Source organism: Phalacrocorax carbo, chromosome 9 (assembly GCF_963921805.1).
Source record: "Phalacrocorax carbo chromosome 9, bPhaCar2.1, whole genome shotgun sequence".
NCBI classification, from domain to species: domain Eukaryota; kingdom Metazoa; phylum Chordata; class Aves; order Suliformes; family Phalacrocoracidae; genus Phalacrocorax; species Phalacrocorax carbo.
The window spans coordinates 17,600,947-17,616,759 of record NC_087521.1 but is presented as its reverse complement, the minus strand read 5'-3'; the positions used below and the strand labels follow the sequence as shown (position 1 = coordinate 17,616,759).

Here is a 15,813-nt window from a genome sequence, read left to right as displayed (position 1 = left end):
GATATAAATTATTGCAGAAATGTTTTCTATACTTGGAGCAAACGGTTTACATCCAAGGCCCTGGATTTTGCTCCCAGGTCTGTCATTGAATTTCACCTTTGACTAGACGTTTAAACATTGCATACCTCAGTTTGAAATAGGTGTAATAATGATTGCTTCACTCTCAGCATTTTGCCAAGCATTAATTATGTATCTGTTAAATCTGTTAAGCTTGCGCAGAAAGAAGAACAGATCCACACCACTGCCTTAGTGCGTGTTCAGAAATGAGGCTTTATGAAGAAATGTAGTCAGGGATCTTTTTCAGGATACGCATATTCCTGAAATTGTCAGAGGATTTCACCTACCTCTGCTACATACATAGGCAACTTTGTCCTTTCTTACCCTGTCTGACAGAAATTATTTCAGCACTCAGCAATGTCTAAGAGAGAGAGAGAAAAAAATAAAAGTAGTAGTGATCCTCTATCTTCAACTAACTTATTAAGAAAGTTATCACAAGAAAACAAATATCCATAGGTCATTGGACTGCCCCATGCATCCCACTCTTCAATGTCTTGCAGGTACTGTAAGGGAGCTTGATTAAAATAACTTTTCACTTACTTCAGTGTGCTACAAGTACTGTACACATATTCACTTAAAGAAGTCTGCATGTAACTATTGGTTACATTTGACATCTTGTCTCTGTGTGAAAATAATGTGAAAACTCCTAATTTACAATTTTGGATGATCCAGAGATATTGTCAGGCACAAATCAGTTATTTTGTCTATTCATAAATTTTGAGAGGAAGAAATAAAAAATATGGGGGAATGGAAGGAGGGAATTTTTGTGATTGGAATTGAACCAAAAATATCTGCCAGGCCTCTTTGTACAGGGCAAACAATATGACGACTCAGCCTCTTGTCTGGGAAAGTAACCTATAGCAGGTTATAGATTAGGTATAGATTAAGTAATAACAGAAAAAACCACAACGCAAACATGAACTAATGCTTATTTTAGAAGTACCATAGCTATTTTTGGAAGAATTATTTCAGAATTTTAATCTTTGTCATCCTATTGATAGGTGTATAAGTTTATTTGACCTGTAACTTCATGCATTCTGCATACAGTATGTGTGCCTGTTTATTGTCAAGTAAGTATAGTCACCTAACAAATTGAGACATGAGGAATCAAAAGAAACTAATAATAATATGATGTTTATTGATTTTTGATATGTGCTATTATAAGTAAAAAATCAGTCCTTAAACACATAAGCTCAATTCCACTTTGAAAACTCTTCTACTACTCTGTACCAGAATAGTTCACAGACACAAGATTTCAGAAAATAGTAGAAGGCAAATCATGGTGAAGCCCTAAACTCCTTTAGCTTACACACTTTGCAAAAAAAAGACCATACTATATGTGTGTGTGTGAATACACATATATATAAAATATACAGAAAGTATATCAGGACAGATAAGTTTGCACTGGCGAACCAGAAAGACGGCATATGAACTGACATATTGAGTTCTGTTATCTGTGCTTTACAAAACTATCTTCCCTGCTCTTCTACCTGATGCTAACTAATCTTGTTATACCCTGTACAACAGAGTAAGTGGCCGTAGCTTAAGACTGACCTATTAGGGTAAACTGTCTGGTTTTTTTCTTCAGCCGTAAGAGGTACAGAACTGTAGGAGGTACAAAACCAGACATACCATTTTCAGTCAAGGAGGTGATAACCTCCATAAGAGATCTGTGTGGTATAAGTCTTAGCCACCACAGAAAAATCTGTTTGATGTCAGTAATTATATTGCCCTGGATGGTAGAAAGTACTCTTCACTGTTTTACAGTTGTCTGAAGGGTGTTTTTCAAATTTCTGTGTTCTCTATATCTTCAGCTTTTTACAGTCTTCCACTTCATTCTTCATGTCCATTGGGTTCCTGAAGAACATAAATCACTGTGAAAACTACTTCCATTATAGCAGACCTGCCCTAGGTAAAATACTCCATTAAAAAAGTTACTTTGCATTAATTGTGCAATAAAGTGAGATTGTTCTTCATATTTTTATGAAATGTTGAAGCTGACCTCTTTATGAGGCACTGTGTAAGGCAGGTATAGAAGGATCAGTGAATGCCATCGTATGTCCACTTGATGATCACTAAGCCAACTGGCATAAGCCAGCATTAGTCCAGAAGCCACGTGGGTGTTTAGCTAAGTCTACACTAATAAGGCCAACTGAGAGGCTACAGAGTTGACATGCAGCTTATGCTCCCATTCAACACATGAATCAAACCTTTTTTTTGCAATGGATTAAAAGCCTCCAAACAGAGAAGTCTAACGATTAAAATATTTTTCGAAGAGGAAAATATGGATTTGAGACTCCAGGCAGAGGTTCTGGCATAGGAAATACAGGCTGTAGCTCCTGCTGCAAAGACTGGTTTTGAGAGGGTTCACATCTTTCCCCAGCTTAATCCAAATCTAAACTTTTTGTCTGGGTAAATGTTGCCTCAGCCTTCAGTTAGGTTTAGATTTAGGATTAGGGCTTGGGTTGCGAGAGAGAAGCCAAGAACTCCAGCTGGAATGGGGCATAATAGGGGCTCCAAGAGGATATTTTACTTTTCAGCCAACCCCTTCGTTTGGCATTCTCTTTCCAGCTCTGATCCAGCTGGAGCTCTGGGCTTTCTAATGCTCTCAACTCAACCCTACCTCTAACCCAAAATCTAAGCCTGGAGCTAGAGATACAGAATATAGGCCTGCAGTCCATAAGCAAGTGTTTTAATCACCAGGCCGTGCAGGTCTTGGGTTCTAGATTTTAGAAGAGCAAACTTCAACTTGCTCAGAGCTCAGCTGGGAGGGATTCCCTGGGATGCTTCCATGGAAGATAAAGGAGCTAGTGAGTGCTGGGAGTTCTTCAAGAACTCTCTATTGGAAGCACAAACCAGTATATCCCCTATAAAGGAAAGGGAAGTAAGCAGAGCAAGAGGCCCCCTTGGCTCAACCATGAGCTCCTGGGTCTGCTCGAAACCAAGAGAGAAGCATATCAGAGATGGAGAAGTGGAGGTTTATCCGTCAAGAGCTACAAGGGCATTGCCAGAGCGTGCAGAGATGCAGTTAGAAAAGCAAAACCCCAGCTCAAATTGAAACTGGTCAGAGATGCCAAAAATAACAAGAAAGGTTTCCTCAGGTATGTCAATCACAAGCAGAAACAGAAGGAAAACATAGGCCCACTGTTAAACAGAAAAGGAGAGTCAGTCACCAACGATGGTGAAAAGGCAGAGGTCCTCAACACTTTCTTCACCTCTGTCTTTACCAGCACTGTCGGGTCCCAGGCTTAGAGAATGAAATTGCTGGTTGATCCAAACACTGACCCACCATCAGTGAAGGAAGAGTTAGTACGTGAATTATTACGGGAGCTTGACCCCTACAAATCAATGGGCCCTGACACCATCCACCTGAGGGTGTTGAGAGAGCTGGCTGACATCACTGCATAATCTTTGAGAAGTTGTGGAGAATGGGGGATGTCCCAGAGGTCTGGAGGAAGGCAAATGTTACCCCTATCTACAAGAAGGGCTCGAGGGGGGGTCCGGGTAACTATAGGCCCATCAGCTTTACTTCAATCTGTGGGAAGGTTATGGAACGAATCCTCCTGGGGGCCATCGCAAGTCAAATGAAGCACGTGATTGGAAAAAGCCAACATGGCTTCACTAAGGGAAGGTTGTGCTTGACAAACGTGGTGGCCTTCTATGACAATGTGATTTGCCTGGTTAACATGGGGCGGGTGGTGGACATTGTCTACCTGGACTTCTCCAAGGCCTTTGATATGGTCCCCCACAGCCTCCTCCTGGAGCAATTAATGCATTATGGCCTAGACAAGTGGTCTGTGCAGTGGGTGGGGAACTGGCTGACAGGCCACACCCAAATGCTCCTTTTCCAAGTGGCAAGCTGTCACAAGTGGAGTCCCCCAGGATCAATATTGGGCCCAATGTTATTCAATATCTTAATAAGTGATCTGGATAATGGGATCAAGTGTAGCCTGATGAAGTTTGCAGATGACACCAAAATAAGTGGGGAAGTAGACACTCCAGAAGGGAGAGCTGCTCTGCAGGAAGATCTGGATAGGCTGGAAGAGTGGGCCAGCAAGAATCTTATGAAGTTCAACAAGGACAAGTGTAAGGTCTTGCACCTGGGAAAACGTAATCAAGGAGTGCAGCACAGACTGGGATCCACCTGGCTGGAGAGCAGCTCTGTGGAAAGGGACCTGGGGGTCCTGGTGGACAGGAAGCTCAACATGAGCGAACCGTGTGCTGCTGCGGCCAAGAAGGCCAACAGGATGCTGGGTTGTATCAAAAGGGCATCGCCAGCAGAGAGAAACAAGTCATTATCCTGCTTTACTCAGCGCTTGTCAGGCCATACCTGGAGGACTGTGTACAGTTCTGGTCCCCTCTATACAAAAAGGATGTGGACAGGCTGGAAGGGGTCCAGAGAAGGGCCACCAAGATGATCCAAGGACTGGGAAGCCTGCCATACAAGGATAGGCTGGGAGAACTGGGTTTGTTCAGTCTTGAGAAAAGGAGAGTCAGAGGGGATCTCATCACCATGTACCAGTACTTAAGGGGTAGCTACAAAGAAGGTGGAGACTCCCTTTTTACACGGAGTCACATGGAGAGGACAAGGGGGAACGGACACAAGTTGCTCTTGGGGAGATTCCGATTGGACACGAGAGGGAAATTTTTCACATTGAGGACAGTCACCATTGAAATAATCTCCCCAGGGAAGTGGCTGACTCGGCCACGTTGGACACCTTCAAGAGTCATCTGGACAGGCTGCTGGGCCATCTTGTCAAGACTGTGCTCTTCCTAGAAAGGCTGAACTAGATGATCCCTGAGGTCCCTTCCAACCCGTGATTCTGTGATATGATAGTACCAGCCTTCCCTCCTCTGATAGCTCCATTTTTATACCGAGGTGCATGGTCAGTCTTCTCAAAGGGACAGGCATCAATGCCTATTCCCAAGACAGAATTTGGGATCTGAATCTTATGAAAACAGAAATTCCTCTTGCTTTTGGATTAAAAGTAGTTGTTCCCCATTTTTATCAGTTTTTATTAGCTATCTCAGGCTTTCCCCACTTTGTATGTGAGGGGACACTGTGGAAGGAGAGGGCAGATTGCACTGTGAATTAGTGACTGATGTGTCTCTCTGTGCACCGCAAGGGAAGCCAAGGTCCATCATCCAGCATTTGGGATCCTATTGGAGGTGATTAACACTTGGATGTTTGACTGAAGAGTTTTCAGGTAGATAAGCCTGTTGTAGGAATGCAGGTATCCAGGGCACTTGTGAATTTACTCCGTGATGAGACTGCATGATTCATTTCAGATAAGCTATCTGAATTACCTTCTTGTAACCATTGCTGGCATCACTGACATTACAAACCATAGTTGAGATTCAGAACTGTGGCTTTAGAAATTAAAAACTCCCAGTTTCATTATGTACTCCCAGGTACTCCGTTGCTAACAATTTATATAATATATTAAGACCTTAACTCTGTCAGGTATTATTCTTAGCTACATTTCTTACCCCACCCCCCCGCCTTTTCCTTTATTTTTCTTTTTTAACATAACAACATATTTCTCTTTAATAAAAATTATTCCAAAATTTTGACAAAATTATTCCTTGCAAAGGGTTAATGTGTTCTTATACCAGCCTTTTAGACATGATTCATTTAAGAATTGTGATATTAAAACTCTGACTGGATAGTTTAGTGTTGCTATTGCATAGGAAACATTCTTGCTCATTTTATTACTGAGATGTGCCTGGAGAAGAAAACTTTATAAAAATGTAATTAATTGCACACTTTAAAGGTCAGTATTAATAAAAATCAACATGTAAATTATTAAGTCCATAAAGAAAATAATTAGTGATACTTTCAGGTGTCATTAAAGCCAAATATACTAGAATGCAAGACTAATGTGTTGTATCTGAAAGATACAGCAGATGCCTTGTCCCCTGTGACAGAGGAAAGACCTTCAGAACTTAATGTGGCTACCTCACAATTTGAATTATGAGGTGATAGAGAAAAGTTACTTCATAAATTTTAGTCACTGTAGCTGCTCACCATGTATCCTTCAATGTTTCATCAAAATAATAATTTTTTCCAGGGTTATTATGAAGCGTCTTTTATTCCCAGAAAGAATTATGAGTTCTGGGAAACTTTTCCATTCTTTCCACTTCTCTTTTTTCCCACTTGTCATCATGAAAGTGTCGCTAGAAGACATTAATATGGTAATAGTGCAGGAAATGGCAGAAACATCATTAGTACCTAAATGCGTATAAGAAGGAACTCAGAATTGTTAATTATTCACAATCAAAATCTTTGTTAAAATTAATGTTTGCATTTTCCCACTGTCTTGAAACTACTACTTGGGCTTTACCCTCCCAGTCTTTCTCCCTTTCCTTTATTCTGTAATGGAAATAAGCTGTTGGATGTATATGGCTGATTTCATTTGATTCAGAGTAAGAATCTTGTACACTTAATCTGTGAGTAGTCCCAGAAGTCAAAATACGGAGTTTAGGTATAGCAAAGATTTCCAAAGAAACATAATCCTGAAATACATTGGCCCTGATCCTTATTTACATAAAGGCCCCTTTACATATTCTGGCAGCAGAAAGGAACCCTAAAGTGTATTTAAATAAAATTTATGCCCACTCTAAGATTTTTTATGCTGCCAAAACTGTGTAAATGAAAATCAGGTCCATTACATTGGAGGTTTTTTTTTCTTTCAACTGTTGCACTGAATGTATGAAAAAGCATTTCTTTGTATCTTTGTAACCCCTACACTACCCTGTCCAAAGGCATTAATCAACTCTAACAACAAAAATCTAGGGTTTAAAGGAAAATAAGTTTTGAAGTTACAATAGGGGAGAAAAGTTAGCATTATTCTGTTTTAAATACAGTAAAAGATAGGTGCCTTTTATGAAATGCAAGCAATTAAAAATGCCTTGCTTGGTTTTTCTTTCAGTATTCTCAGCTGAGAAGCTGAGATGGGGCATGCTAAATATCAGAGAGATTGGTTTTGGAGTGGGAGACAAAAGGGATCGACTGGAAGATGGCTGGCAGAAAATCAAACCAGTGACCATTCTTAACTGTAGAGCAGTTATAGCTGTTTCACAATGAAAAATGAAAACCTGAATGCATAATGTTAATATAGTGTAAGGTGGGTGTTCATTTCTCCTCAAGAAAATACGTTATAGAGGCAAACTTTTAAGGACTCTTAGGTTTACTCTGATAGGACACACTTGAAACTATGTTGAAGGGAGACGACCAGTGAATTCCTTTCAAACTGAAGTACCTCTGGCCCTTAGAGTTAATTGCAGACAAATTACGGCATTTGTGTTTGATTACAGCCCAGTTCCTGGGTAGGTTACATATAGCCCAAGTTCAAGGATTTGTGTTGTCTCCCTGAGAGTCCTTTCTCTAGATCTCTTACCTGCAGTTCTGGCCTTGGTGGCCTTGCCCCATTTTAGATTTGTTTTTCTTTACTTTTATGCCAAGATTCCAGTGGATTTCAGCCTTTCGCTCTGCAGTAAAAACCTCTTGTTTCCATTCCCAGTGGAACCTGAAGCTATAGAAAACAGAAGACAGCTTTCTTCTTTATGAGAAACATTTTTTTTCTCTGAATTAATTTGTCACTAAATGCAGTAGATTCCAAGTCTATATTGTCCTGAAATTTCTCTGTTATTGTTTGAAACCTGTAAGAACTGAAAGTCTTCAGTGCTCCTTGGAAGTGTGCTCATATTTTGAGATTACTTCAAATTCCCTGAACACTGTCAGTAAAGCAGGGGGTCCTGTTGGTAACCTTGATTTGTACCCCTGTTGGAAAGATCTCAAAACCGTGACTCTGCCCTCTCTCCCTTTTTTACCCACTCTTTCTGTCTTAAATTCTGATTTCCCTGGATTGCCTGTTATGCCTAAAAACCTGTGGATATACTATATAGCTAACAGACTGTTCTGGCAAGGACTCTTTTGGGACAACTTGCTGCCCATGAGTATCGGCCAAGTTTGGACAAAAAATGAAAGTTTTCTCCAGCCGCTGAAGTGGACAACATAGTTTCCTGGATCCAGGTATAATGAAAGTGAGTACCTGGGCTTTTTAACCTGTTGCTGGCTTGTGTTCACCTATATGACCAGCCAAGGATGCAGTAAAACTTAGATTCTTAATCTCATTGTCCTACTTGGATTTTCTTCAGACATTATTTTTAGGGGTCTAGCAGCACTGAGTGAAAAATAGGTGGTGCCGATTATCATGAAAAGAATGTGGAAACTTTGCCTCTTAATACAAATTATTTTTATCTTCACAGACAGAGACTCACAGAGAAAAAAATGCTGAAATGTCTTGGAGGAAAGCCAAATGGCAGTGTGAGGTGGAACAAAATGATTAATAGTCAGACCAAGAGCAAAATATTCAGACATAGTTATGAAAAAGAGGTAGCTTTATGTGTACATGCAAATCAGAAATATGTAAAATGTAGAATCCTTTTCCTCTATCATATGAGTTTTTACTATGTTTTGCTTAATATGCTTAATTTTTTTTCTGTCACCCTTTGATGATTTGTACAAAATATTTCTTAACTCTCCTTGATCGCTAAATATTTCTTTAGTCTGCTTGAACTTTATTCAATTTTAATCACCAACTTGATTCAAACCCACAATACCATAACAGCCATTTAACACGTGATACAGTTGTCACAAAGGAGTGAAGAGTTCTCAGATGTTTTGAATGGCTAAAAGTTCACAAGCCATATCTACCATTACAATTCTCCCTTTATCTGACAGAACTGATGAAGACCTAGAATTGAGTGGCCGGGGAGCCTGGGTTTCTATGCTACTTTAACATGGTTTGCAAAGTTTCTGAAACATAGTGAAATGTTTTAGATGAGCTGGTACTGCTCTTACTATACCTTTCTCTATAAGAAATTGTCCCAATAGACTTCCTTATACTTTAGTTTTAGTTATTTTGGAAATAATTCAGCAAAACATTTGTCTAGCTTATTAAATATTACATAAGTAGGGTCTGTATACATAAGAATTTTGACTGACTGGTGGAAATGGGATTTTTATGGTTGATCAGATCAAAAATTGTCACTAGGATACCAGAATCTCTTTTCAGCACACTTCAGAATGCTTTTATGAATGATCTTGTATAATTCTCACTTTTGCATGGGCAAAACAGAGGCACATATAAGCTATTTCATTGTTCTCTCGGTCCCTTGAGAGCTTCAGAGATCTGCTCATTGGCACAATGTTGTGCTAAGCACATCTCAGAGCAGAAGGGAGAGACACAGCCATAGACACAACTAATAGGTTAAGCCAGACTAAGGAACACAAAGGAACCACGAGACTATTGAATAACATGGTGGGTGGTTTCACTGATAGTGGTTGCCTGAGCTTTAAAGTTTCTTGTAGGCATCATGGCACAAAATAGTTTCAAGTGTGCTGTAAGTGGGAGAACGCTGAAGTCATCTTTAAAGAGAATACTTTCTAAATTTGAAGAAAGTATGAAAGTACCTAACTGAAATGTGAGGAAGAGACATTGAAGGTGGACCTGAGGTTGCCCAGGTGGGTAGTCACAAACTAGAGATGATCTCCTTGCTTCAAATCCATCAGACCACATTGCAGAACTCTCTTTTGAGCTTCACACAAGAAAACAGAAATAGCCAACAGACCTACCAGAGCAATGTTTAGGTAATTAAGGATTTCTTCAGTTTCAGTGACATAATAGATCCCACAGCTAATAGAGAATGAGCTATGGAGGTCTGGAAATATGAACAGAGTGATAATCAGAGTACTGAAGACTGAACGTGAACTTAAGGCAGCCTGCATATTCTTCAGAATTACTTGTTGCCAGTAATTTCCTAGGAGATATTAAAAAAATAGAGCTTAAAGTATATATTGTACTGTGTCCACTGCATAACTACAGGTTAGCAAGCACTGTATAAAGCAAAAAACCAAACAAACACCACCAAACCCAAACAAAGTCTTCAACGGCACAAAAGTAATTGGTATAACAGCTTTACCTTTCTAGAAGGAAATGTACTTTCTTAGCATGATAGATGAACTCAGCCCAAAACATACCATAGTTTTGCCAGATTACTTTGTTTACAGTATGTTTGTTCTGAGACTAAAACTTCATTGTCATCACTTTATGGCAACAGATAATATTCCTTTAAAGTGTGCATAGGTTACAGTAGAGCAAACTTTCTTCCTTGCCATTAGAGGACAATGAAGACAGTATCAAAATACTTGAGAACATAAGACTTTACAAGTCAAGCTAAACTAATAACAATCTTATCTGAACTAAACAGAAGTGGATAGAGAGACTACATAGCAGTTTAGACCCTAAGGCCCTCACTCTTTTGGCAACTGTATCTGGCTAACTCTCTGCAAGCCAGACTTGCATGTGTAGATAGCAGCTGCAGAAGGGAGAGTTTGGGAATCCATGCAGACAGGAGGTGGATGAGGAGGGGACTTCTGCATGCAGCATCAAGACAGCTAATCTGGCTCACTGTGCAAAATGCTGAAACTCTGATGGATTCACAGCCCTTTCAGCATGCTTTTGGAGACCTGAATGTTCACTACCTCCTACTACAAATGCACCATTTTAATGGGGCAGAGACATTTTGTGATATTGAGCAGAACCAGAAATCAGATCCCTTACGACAATGTTTATATATTTCCTACAAGGTTCGTTTCCCCTTGTAAAATGCACATCTCATTTTCCCTGATGAATGACATCACAGACCTTCATAAACATCTTTCTTTTACTATAGTCCAGGTGTAGTTATTCACCTGAGTCAATATATCTAACACAATTAATTGAAATAAATCTATAAATCTTGAACAGCTGCAGCTTTTGGGGAAAAAAAATGCTTTATGGACACAGATCTATTGTCACCCCCCGCACAGTCATATTTTCACCTGCACACATAAACACACAGACACTCATCATATATGACTCTGTAGCCATTCTCAATAACATTCATTCCACTTTAAAACCACCTGTCAAAACAGCCATTTAATTAGGTTAAGCTGTCTGGCTTTGTGAAAAGCTTTTACTGTACTCTGTTGTCCTTGCTGTAAAATTAATAGTTTGACCAACTTCTGAGGGGGCAGGTTTTTGCACTTGTGAAAATCAAATTAAAGCCACCTTTGCCAAACAGGATAAAAAAAAAAAAAAAGATCTTTGTGTCTGAAATTTTGAAATCAACACTTCATTTATTATAATCTTTTCCTAGTGTCAACGTACAAATTCTGTAAAGAAATGTAACTGCAGCTGCAAAGAAGCCAAGACCGTAACATGTAGCACATCACCCTTGCAGTTGGTGGGGCAACTCTAAGATGATGAAACCATCAAAGGGCTTGCACTTTACTCCACATAACCTATTTGTTGTCCAAGTCACTGAGGAAGAAGGAGACTCTTTTCACGTTACTGTGATCTCTCACACTTGGGTAAGTCTCATTCCTGTGGCTGTCAAGGTAACTTTGTGCTGGCCTCATGAATCACAAGCTCCCTGAATACCAGCTTAGCTGGGAGTGAAAATACTGTGGTGATACTGATCTGTCAGAATAACTTTTTCTGTCAAGTGACAGCACTCAAAGAAAGAGCATGTCTAAGAAGAAGAGAGTATTGTTACATTATAGTTACATCCTGGTAACTCCTAAGGAACATGGGCTCCTGCCTGTAGAGATAGGCTTATTTCAGTGGGAGCAGAAGTCTAAATTCCCATGTCACTGATTCTACCAATTTCCTTCAGACTAGTGAACCTCTTAAATATAATTGGAGGAAAGCTTCCATTTATTGTGGTAGTTAATACTGATGTCACTTGCTAATACTGTTATTACAGTACTATACCAAAGGTCTATTTAGTATGCAGGCCAGTTTCTACAAATTATTAAAATATTAACATGATCCCTGAGGCTCTTACAATCTAATTAAGGCACAGTTATACAAGAGATGATCAAGTAAACCTTCCCTGACAATGCATATGCAGGTTTGTAAATTTTATTTTAGTTTTGTATTAACAGGTTGCTTATGTGTTGACTGGCAAGAGTTTGGCGATTGTTTTTTATTTTTATAGTAACTGTGTGGTAGGAAATTTATTTTTTCTGAATGATAGCAGACCCTTCAATAAAAAAGAAATAATTAACAATAATTCGTCTTCTGATAGTTACTTATGGTTTTCCTCTTGGTTTGGTTTGGTGGCTCACAGCAGAGTTGGCCACTTGGGATAACACAAATTAACAAGGTTTTATCAACAACAAATTTCAAACATACAGTGCTCTCAAATAAGCATGTACATAGAAAGACTATCCTAAGGTATAGTTATCCTACAGCTACTCAGGTCAGGTTCAAAATCTATGTGAAAAGCTTAGTATATGAAAGCTTGAAGCATAATTTCTATTTAAACTTAAATATTGTCCAAGTTCACTACAGCTGTGAAATAAACTATTTCTGATCAAACTTCTCCTGATTCTCTGGATACACTTTCACTGGGACCCTTCATTTTTATTCTTGAATGTAAGCCAGTCCCAGTCAGCCGTTTGCCATCTACATTCCAAAGTCATCAGAAACTGGTTTTGAACAAGCGAATGAGCCACCTACATTTTATTCTTTCTTTTTACAAACTAAAATGTAACATTTTTTGTTTCTGCCAGCTTTTCTTCCAAGCTTCCTTCTCTTTATTTTTCTTTGTTATTGCTGTTTTCTGAAAATTTGTATGAGATAAGTGAAGCATACCTTTATTTTCCAGGCTCATATTACACTTCTATGTGTGGTTTTCTTAAAACTTTTCTGGCTTTACAATGCTGCTTTAGCAGAGCAGAAGCTGCGGTTTACCAAGAATGCACTCTGGAATGCATGATCAGTGGTAACTGCAGTTTCTATGTACCTACCAGTTCTTTTTATGATAACCAGAAAATGACATACAAACAATTTCTTTTTTTTTTTATGCAATAATTCTACTTAGCTGATACCAATTCTCTGGATTCAAGTGGAGTTCTACTGCACCAAGTTACTGTCATTGCTTTAGGCCTTTACTTGTTTGTTTTACTTGTAGAATGGCTGAAACATTTCTGCTTTGCATAGTATTGTATGCAGACTGCTGTGCTAGGACTTCTCACTCGCTGTTTTTTTTTTTTGTTTGTTTCTAAAATGTTAACTTTATTCGGTTTGATACAATATCTAATAGGGACTTGCAGAAAAAAAAATTAACACACACACACACACACACACACACACACACCCCTCCATGCTCCTAAGCATATGCTACTGCAGTTTACCTTTGTGTCACATCTGATGATCAGGCAGCTACAGGGCAAGCATGACCTTCTGAAATTTCATAATCTGTATAACTTTTGTGTGGAAGAGATTTCCTGCAGATTTCCTGCAGATTTTCCTGCAGCATCATTTCCTGACAGCACAGTGAAAGTGCCAGCTGTGGCTCTCCTTGACCTGACCTGCCAGCATGACGTACACTGAACATACCAGTCACAGTAGAGACGTCCTTCAGATGGCCACACTTTCTGCCTTGTTCTTTAGTATCCATGTGTGCAGCACCCAAGATTTCAGTCCAACAACTTTAAACTCAAGACTCTTAAATTTCTAGCCTGGATTCTCCAGGTAGAAAGCTTTTGGACTCCCATTCCTGGGTCATATATCTCATTTTTGACTGTTGGAAATTAGAAAACAACAGCTAAATTTTTATTTTCTTGATACTCTTTTGCTGTACTCTGGTTTTGAAGCAAGCAATATATTTCTAACATTGTCTTACATAAGAGTTCATCTTGCTTTCAGAAACACATAGTATTTTGGTTTGATTCTCCTCAGAAACTAAGAACTGTGCTGGAAAGAACAAGACGTGGAATGGTTAGGATTCTTTTTTTAATATTCTTAATTCTCAGCAGCTCAACTCATCACACAGAGAGAGTGACCAAGAACCCATGCCCTGGGGGCATTTTCTGTTCCAGATTCTGATAGGGACAATGTACAACTTACCTAACGGTGCATGAATATAAGATAGAAATTAGATTTAATATAGCTGAATTTATGAGAGCAAGCAATCTAGCTTCTGCCTGAGCTATAGACTGAAACTCAGTTTCCTTATATCCCCTGTTCACTTGCCCAAACAATCAGCCCAGTAGTGCATAATCTCTTTTATTTTGTAAAAATTCTGTGATGGGTGGTATAATGACTCAGTATCTTATTCTTACTATTTTCTTATACCCTGGCAGCTGTTGCACCACTGCTGCTAAAGTTTTAATTTTGCACTGGCTCATGGCGTGATTGTTAATGCTTGTTCTTCATCAAAAGTGTAATGGATGTGAACAGTAATTGCATAGAGTTAAAAGGGGTTAATTGGGCACACAAGCTTCTCTGCAGGTTGTCCGCTTGGCTGTAATAACCAGCAACACTGCAAAAAAGCACCTTCTCAGTAAAAATATGATGTCTCTACATAACACACAAAGCACACTGACATCATTCGGACAGGTAGAGTACTATGCTAATCCATTATTATTGCCATGCAGAATTTTTTATAAATATCTACAAAGTACTCAATTAATTTTGTTAGTGGCCCTTTTTACCACAGTGAAAGACAGAGAGAAAAAAAGAAGTCTGCTTTCAGAGCATAAGGTATATGTTTTATAATTCAGTGAATGCCAGAAAAGACTGTATGTGACCGCAGGTGTGTATGACAAGAAGAAGGGGGAAGAAGGAGAGAGAGAGTTTCTATTAATTTTATTATCTGTAGATTCTTTTCTCTATCACATTTCATTCATCTAATTATCACTTTATAGCTTTGCAGGAAAACAATGATCAGTGTTTGAAAATCATAAGGTACTGAATAAGCACTAGGCACAATCCAATGTATATTTATGCATATATACCTGTAGATGCTGCTAGTTGAAAAGTTTGTGTGGGCATTCAGCCTATAAAGGCTCCGTGTCTTGATAACTCTCAAGTACTGTGACTGATGGCAAAGAGGCAGATGTCAACTATCCTCCTCCCAGTGAGCAAAGCGTTGTGCTACAAAAACAGCTGACGTTAATGGACTTTCTGTGGCACTCTTGTGAGTGAAATAGTCTACAATGAGAGTGGAAGGCAGATTCTGGCCACTGTTATATACTAAATAAATTTCTATCTTCTGTGTCTCTCATAATAAAAGGATGTATTATCTAATGATGCTTAAAGGTTGGAGTGATTTTAAGGCATAATAATACTACCAGTTTTTAGTCGTACAAGAAGTATGTCTATGTTATTAAGCTTATAAACAATGCTTATAAAAATTCTTCCTTTGGGGAAGGAGGGATGGTACTGATTTCTGTATGCATATGTGTAAGCAGCTGAATCCTGTTTGTTTATTCACACATTCATTTTCCCATGATAGCCAACCAGACGAAAATGCTACAGATAATGATATCCGAAATATCTGCACATATAGTGTGACTCAAGCCAATGGATGTACACAGGAGACAGGGATGCACCTTCTATACATGTTAAAAAGGCTTGTAATATAGTTACTTTATAGCTCTGCCTTTGCTAATGAATTCTGTACTACTGTGATTTAACTACCTCCTGCAAATTCCTACTGTTTGATGCTCTTCAGAGGGACAAAACAAGTTGATGATCTTGTTTTTATCATATTTTCAGCCATGTGTTCTCACAAAAATGCCTGTCTCTTCTTTTATAAAAACATCTGCAGAAGGGATTTGAACCAGAATATTCACACTGTCAAAGTTTTGTTGATGTAAATTTCTTTAATATAAATAAATATAAATATATAAATATA

General features: G+C 38.8%; 1 long non-coding RNA gene across 1 annotated transcript in view; it reads left to right on the top strand.

The window, feature by feature from the left end:
• Positions 1-15,813, top strand: part of LOC135315016 (uncharacterized) — a 41,704-nt gene that overhangs the window by 18,755 nt on the left and 7,136 nt on the right. Inside the window, exon 4 of the long non-coding RNA XR_010374449.1 lies at positions 11,263-11,476. This is a non-coding gene — a long non-coding RNA (uncharacterized LOC135315016). The remainder of the gene's footprint in view (positions 1-11,262; positions 11,477-15,813) is intronic.